We start from the raw sequence: 7,422 nt of genomic DNA, 5'->3' as shown, positions 1-7,422 counted from the left end.
CCCTAGATGTTAATAATATAACATTGCATGACATTCACACTACACAGTATTACAGAAATGTCTCGTATTGCAACTCCCAGCTTCTCTGGGTTTCGACACCTCTCTCTCTCTCTGACCTTTGAAAAATTCTGCGTGCGCAAATTATATTCCAGTATGAAAGATAGCTTTTACTCTTACAAAGATGACGATGATGATCGGTTACTGTTAACAAGATGATGTCTCGTATCTGTATATTTCATGATGACGATGATGATCGGTTGCTGTTAACAAGATGATGTCTCGTATCTGTATATTTCATGATGAAGATGATAGAGGTTTCTGTTAACAAGATGATGTATTCGTATCTGTATATTTGATGATGAAGATGACAGAGGTTTCTGTTAACAAGATGATGTATTCGTATCTGTATATTTGATGATGAAGATGACAGAGGTTTCTGTTAACAAGATGATGTATTCGTATCTGTATATTTCATGATGAAGATGATAGAGGTTACTGTTAACAAGATGATGTATTCGTATCTGTATATTTCATGATGAAGATGACAGAGGTTTCTGTTAACAAGATGATGTATTCGTATCTGTATATTTCATGATGAAGATGACAGAGGTTTCTGTTAACAAGATGATTAATAAACTTATAATTTTTCACCATGGTCTAGAGTAATGAGGAAAGATAGTTGAACTTTTATAAACATTTGCCATAGTGCTAGAGTTGTATTAACAAATTAGTCACTTTTAACTGACAATATTGTAACACACATGTGCAATGTTTGCGAAAAATCTATGAAATATGTCTTCTTATTCTCTAGACGCCATGGCAGCGGATAACAGCAAGCCGTCGTGTTTTCTTTAAATAGAAAATCTGCCGTGTTTCAGTGTGTAAAAAAAAGCGACCCGTTTTAACCCTCCATTAGCAGCTCCGAAAGTTCTGTTACCATCCTTCTCTTAATACAATTATCGTCTAGTGTGTACGTATAGCTTGAATTTGATTAGACACGTGTACTTCTCAGGCTACTTTTAAGATGCTGATGGTAGAGTTTCACTTAATACACTTCCAACCACGGAAGACGACGGCCATTCTGCGGGAAGACACAGTGATAAAGAACGCCACATCTGGACGCTTTGTGGTCGCTCCTTTTAGCTAATGAAATTGTTCGAGTTCTCCTCTCGGTTTTCCTAATGGGGTGTTGTTGGGCTAGGAATCAGAGCTTCCTACCCAAATGTAATCGGGACACATAGTGGAATATGGACTGACGTATTATACGCTCGTAAATAACACGTGGTTTGTGTACATAAAGTATAACAGGGAGTACAGAGGTCGGCACGTGAAAAGTAACAAACATGATGGAGATGGATGGTAAAAGGAGCTGGTCTGAGAGTATAGAATGTTAATGCCCTTGATTATAGCTGGGCTGAAAGGAAATGTGGGCAACATTTCGTTCAAATAACGCTTTAACAGAGCCGTCATAAAACAACGGCTATCAGTAATTAAGACACACACACACACATATATATATATATATATATGAGACTAATACCGCTCATAAGTAGATTATACATATATATTTATAGTAATATATATATGTATATATATGCTCACTCAGTGGCACAGCGGTATATCTGCGGACTTACCACGTTAGAAACCGGGTTTCGATACCTGTGGTGGACATATCACATATAGCCCATTGTGTAGCTTTGTGCTTAACTTCAAACAAACAAATACTCTTGTGGACATCTATAGATATGAAGATTTAGCCAGTCGTATAAAATTATATCTAACTGAAAATTTAGGCCTAGCTTTTTTGCCTATAACGCTACCGCAGAGTAGGAAAGGGGGCGTCTATACATACCTCCAATAATTTTTGAGGGGTCCAATATACATTTTGCCCCTTCTCCTCCCAGTATTCAAAAAGTTGTGTTTTAAAGAGGGGGAGATAGAAAGGTCTATCGCGTGATGTCACTAGAGTTTTATAAAAACTCTAATTTCTGTGACGTGTGGCAGGACATGCCACGCGGTGGTCTATAGCCTGAAAAAGACACATCGTGGCAGCAGATGTGTGTGCTGCAGGACATGCCACACACTTCAAGTGAGGAAAATCTAAGTCGTGAAAACAAAGATATATGATACTCTTTCAATTGAGGAAAATCTAAGTCGTGAAAACAAAGATAAATGATACTCTTTCAATTGAGGAAAATCTAAGTCTTGAAAACAAACTACATATGATACTCTTTCAATTGAGGAGAATCTAAGTCGTGAAAACAAAGATATATGATACTCTTTCAATTGAGGAAAATCTAAGTCGTGAAAACAAAGATATATGATACTCTTCGAATTGAGGAGAATCTAAGTCGTGAAAACAAAGAGATTTGACACTCTTCCAATTGAGGAGAATCTAAGTCGTGAAAACAAAGAGATTTGATACTCTTCCAATTGACGAAAATCTAAGTCTTGAAAACAAACACATATGATACTCTTCAAATTGAGGAAAATCTAAGTCTTGAAGACAAACACATATGATTCGATGACGAGGAACCCACTTTGAGACTAATAATGGCTGGAGACGGCTTGAATGGGTAATGTCGAAACGTTGTACAATTTGCTGTTATATTAAAGTTTTTCTTCATTACCCATTCAAGCCGTCTCCAGCCATTATTAAACACATGTGATACTCTTCCAATTGAGAAGTAGGAAAAGAAAAGTTGTCAGCGCTTAGAGAACGTCTTTAAAATACACTTTTCCCAATCTTGTGTTTTAAACTTATTTACTGAACATCAAAGTAATGTTTATCATCTGGAGATAAATTAACTCGGGTATACCACTAGAATGTGAGGTTATGTACCTGCACACTCACATTCACCTCCACGAGGTGAATAAAAAACAGCTTAACATAAACGATTTAAAATAATCGTAATCCGCTTACACCGAGAGGGCAGACGTGGTCTCCAAAACGACTTTTGTTCAGTGAACCCTATTTTGTTTCGGTTGGAAGGTTTGAAGTTAGGACTTAATTCTGCTCGTTCATCTAACCGAACACTTGCCCTCCATATTGAGCAGATTTACTAAAAACCTGCGTTCACTGTAAAATTGGATCAAAGCAGTGGAACGAAATATCACCTCTGTCTCTCTTATTTACAAGGGGTTTGGTAGACAGATAATCGGATGAGACCACTAGTGAACTGGATAAAGTGATTCTCCACAAACAATCTCTCAACTAAGTCGTTCCGAAAGATAAAGCGTCTGCTTCACCGGCTTGACTCTTATCGTTGAAAAGATTGGATTTGTTCCCCGAACTCCAGACCTTTGGTTCTTGTGCCTGCTCTACGGCGCGTGTAGATGAACGCAAGGGGCGCTGTTCTGTTAATCTAAGGGACCTTCTCAATAGTTTTAAAGATCTCGAGCTTTTCTTTTAACCATTTTACGTTACTTGACTTGTGTTGTTCGGGACTTAAGAGATGTTGGTGTATAAAGGACCAGGTCAGAGACCCCAGGGATTACGTCCAATCTTCTCTGGTTTAAACCTTTAACTAGAGGGAGGGTAGCATGTCACTATGAATTCAATAATAGAAGCTGTCATAGAGGAAATGTCCAAGGATGAATTGAGGAACAGAATGACCTCGTGATGCACAAGTTAAAAACTCATGATGAAAAATTTAATTTATATCATTCAGCTACGGCCCAGTCTATTAGTGGTCATATCGAGGTTATGGACAGTCAAACTGTACTACGATATTATGGTGAATGAAGCTATTAACAATGTGTTTTACTTGCTGAATATTTATTAATTCAATTATCCTTAAATTAAGAATTCCTGAAATATATCATTTGTATCAGTGTATGGCGCGAGTCCCGGTAGTCAATGAAGAGAGTTTTAAATGCTCGTGTGTTTTATACGGGATCAGATCTGAGGAATAATTTTGTGATGTTTACTATGCTGGATTTGAGAAGATATATTAGAAGGATTTCTTATTTTTTATATGGGATCAAGTCCTAGAACTGGGATTATCACAGTTGATAAAAATATAAATCAAGAGGGCTTAGATTAGGATTTATATAAGATTGCGTTTCGATTTTGTCTAGGACACTAGTAGCAAAACATGTTCGAAATTTCTGTGCCAGGACGAAAAGTTTCGTCAAGTTCCATAGGGATCGTCTCCAGGGATGACAGAAGTATGTAGGACTTTCCTTATCTTCTTCATCATCGGGATTTGGTCCATGTTTTGGATCAGGGAGGGTCAGCTTCAGCGTTGACCTCTTCCTCCCTCTCTGGAATTGTTATTTTGTTTGCACCGTTACTGAATCCTAGGTAATAACCCTTGTTACATTGTTGTTGCATTACTCACAGCATGTTGAATTTTGTCCATTATCCACAGTTTTAATTAACATACCCTTTTCGCGCCACGTCCAATTCATGGGGTAATATTAACTCGTATATTTTTATTAGCTTCACTTATCTATAATCACACTATTACTCCGTGTTCACAATACAGTTCCACTTAGCAGTCATACACACACATATAATCCTATTTTTACATACAAAACCCATTTAAAATAGAGCTACGTTTGTGTCTAGGATTCAATAAGCCCAGTACTGTTTGAATGTAATAGCTTATTTACCTTTCCTTATAAAAGAGTTTGGGTCCAAGATTAAATTCCCGAGGATAGTAGTTATGTGGACACTACTTTTACATAAAAAGCTAGTTTACGGGAAATGGATCCATGGTTCACAAGCACGTGGGAGACGGATCAACCGTGTTAGAAATCTATATAGACATATGTATGTAGTATTTATATATAAGTGTGTATACTGAGGATCATAATTGAATAAACAGCGGTGGTGTTTTGGTACACAAATATTTTGTCTGATTTTGAAACTTTGGGATTTCGTCAGACTGTGGGTAAAATTGTTTTATTCAAAATATCTTACTAAGGATGATTCTTCCAGAAGAAACATTTCTTATCTGATAAGCTTCAGATTAGTTAGTAATTAATAACTAAACTTAGGTGATCGTAACCATGACAACAGTCTCAGATATCCCGGGTATCACAAACACAGAAACAAATTCTACGATTCTATGATATCAAAGGTATCACAAATACAAAAACTAGTTCTAGGATATCCCAGGTATCACGACGAGAAAAGGTAAGCTACAGTATATCCCAGATACCATGAGGACATAAGCCAGGTTTTAAGATATATTACATATCACGTCATGGTATCTGGGATATACTGTAGCTTACCTTTTTTCGTGGACATAAGCCAGGTTTTAAGATATATTACATATCACGACGAAAAAAGGTAAGCTACAGTATATCCCAGATACCATGAGGACATAAGCCAGGTTTTAAGATGTATTTAAGATATATCACGACGACAAAATAATCTGAGTTTAATTGGATATTCTAAGTATCACGAAGAGAGTTTAGGATATCCTAGCTATCACTAAAAGAGTCCCGAGATATCTTATGTACTACTGGAACAAGAGATCAGTCCCAGGCTGTCTCGGGTATCATGAACAGAACAGGTTGAATTCCAGGTTACTGAGATTACTCACACTCTATAAAAATGATATCCCAGGTCTCGTGCTGCCTGAAACTATTTCATTTATCACCAATCATATTCAGTCATGATTATATACTCACCATTGCCGAAATTTCTAGTTTAACAAGTTTTGCATATGATGACAAAACCAATCTTTACAGTCCCCAGTGGCACAGCGGTATGTTTGCAGACTTACAACGCTAGAATCCGGGTTTCGATACTCGTGATGGGCAGAGCACAGATAGCCCACTGTATAGCTTTGTGCTTAATTATAAACAAACCAATATTCAGCTATATATATATATATCTTGACAAAGATCCTCCGCTGTACATGATCATCTGACTTCCAAGACCAAATTCAAGAAAACCATAGGAGCTGAAATGGAGAATTTGACATATATGTGATCAAAATAGATTGCTCTGAATTCATCTTCTTTTGCCAGTTTTCTCAGGAGAAACGGAAATTGGCTTTGTGAAACTCTGGTTTGTGAATCTTCATTTACTTGGAGTCTTTCTTTATTGTCTTATTGACGCACCAGAAGATATACTAACCGTCTCCACAATGATAGTTTGGATCTGAGGATTTGTGGTTTGCGTCCCGTAAAAATTCGAACATACCGGAGCCGTGGGTGCGTCATAAGAATGACGGTCAAATCCCTCTATTAGGTTTGACAAGGTTAGTCCAAAAATTGGAAGTGGTTTATTGACAAGATTTCTTCTCTCTAATCCGTCACTTCAAAATTAGAAACGGATAGCACATATAACCTTTGTAGAGCTTTGCGTGAAATCCGACAAAACAAAGAAACAACATCGCTTTCGTAAGCCTAACCTCAACAATGCGGATCAGCGGCTACTCTGTATTGGCTTGGGGTGTGGGTTTGAAATTGTCATTCCAAATTCTCTACTGTACGAGCGTTTTTCGATTCCCTGGATAATACTGAAGACTTCTTTCTTTGAGGACCCAGCATGGCCTGGTAGTTAGGGCGTTCGATTCGCAATCTGAGGGTCGCAGGTTCGAATCTTCGTTCTACCAAACACGCTCGCCCTTTCAGCCGTGACGGCGTTATAATGTACAATCAATCCCACTATTCGTTGGTAAAAGAGTAGCCCAAGAGTTGGCGGTGGGTGGTGATGACTAGCTGCTTTCCACTATCTTTCACTGCTAAATTAGGGACGGCTAGAGCAGATAGCCCTCGTGTAGCTTTGCGCGAAATTAAAACAACAAACTAACAATCTAAATAAGGAGAAAATAAGACACATTTTTTTTATTAAACGTAATTCTTATTTCATTTAATTGCTACAATAAGGGAACACGTTTTTTTCTATCTCTATTCCGATATACTGGACTTATAGCTGATTAATTTGGGTTAAAGAAGAACTCGACCATGTCGTGTTATCAACCTAATTATATGACTGTGTTGACGCCTGTTTGCACGTTTCAGACATGCCTTTTGCTGATGGATTGCATGTAAAACTTTATTAGCCAATACATGAGCACCCGTTTTATCTGAACAGCTTTCTGATTACCTGAGGGCGAATAAAGTCGTTCAGCTATTACAAGAGCAACGTGACTTGACGTGAGAATCGGGGGCCTCGGAATGATAGAAAAACTAATTAAATTCAGTGTCTGGCTAACACTCAAAGCCTAGAGGGAAAAATTAAAAACAAACGAAAAAAAATTTTAAAATAGAAATTATACATGATAAATTTATGTTAATCACTTAGAGCCATTGTAATAAATAATTAGCTTTTGTTTCTAAACAAAATATATTTTTATAGGATTTACATAAATGATAAGAATGCTACATAATTTATACACTGCGAGGCAGCATATTAACAGGTGGTTAAGGTGTGACTAGTTAACCATTAACCATGGTTAA

Source organism: Limulus polyphemus, unplaced genomic scaffold, assembly GCF_000517525.1.
Source record: "Limulus polyphemus unplaced genomic scaffold, Limulus_polyphemus-2.1.2 Scaffold3464, whole genome shotgun sequence".
Classification (NCBI taxonomy): Eukaryota; Metazoa; Arthropoda; class Merostomata; order Xiphosura; family Limulidae; genus Limulus; species Limulus polyphemus.
Note: the sequence above shows the minus strand (reverse complement) of the source record.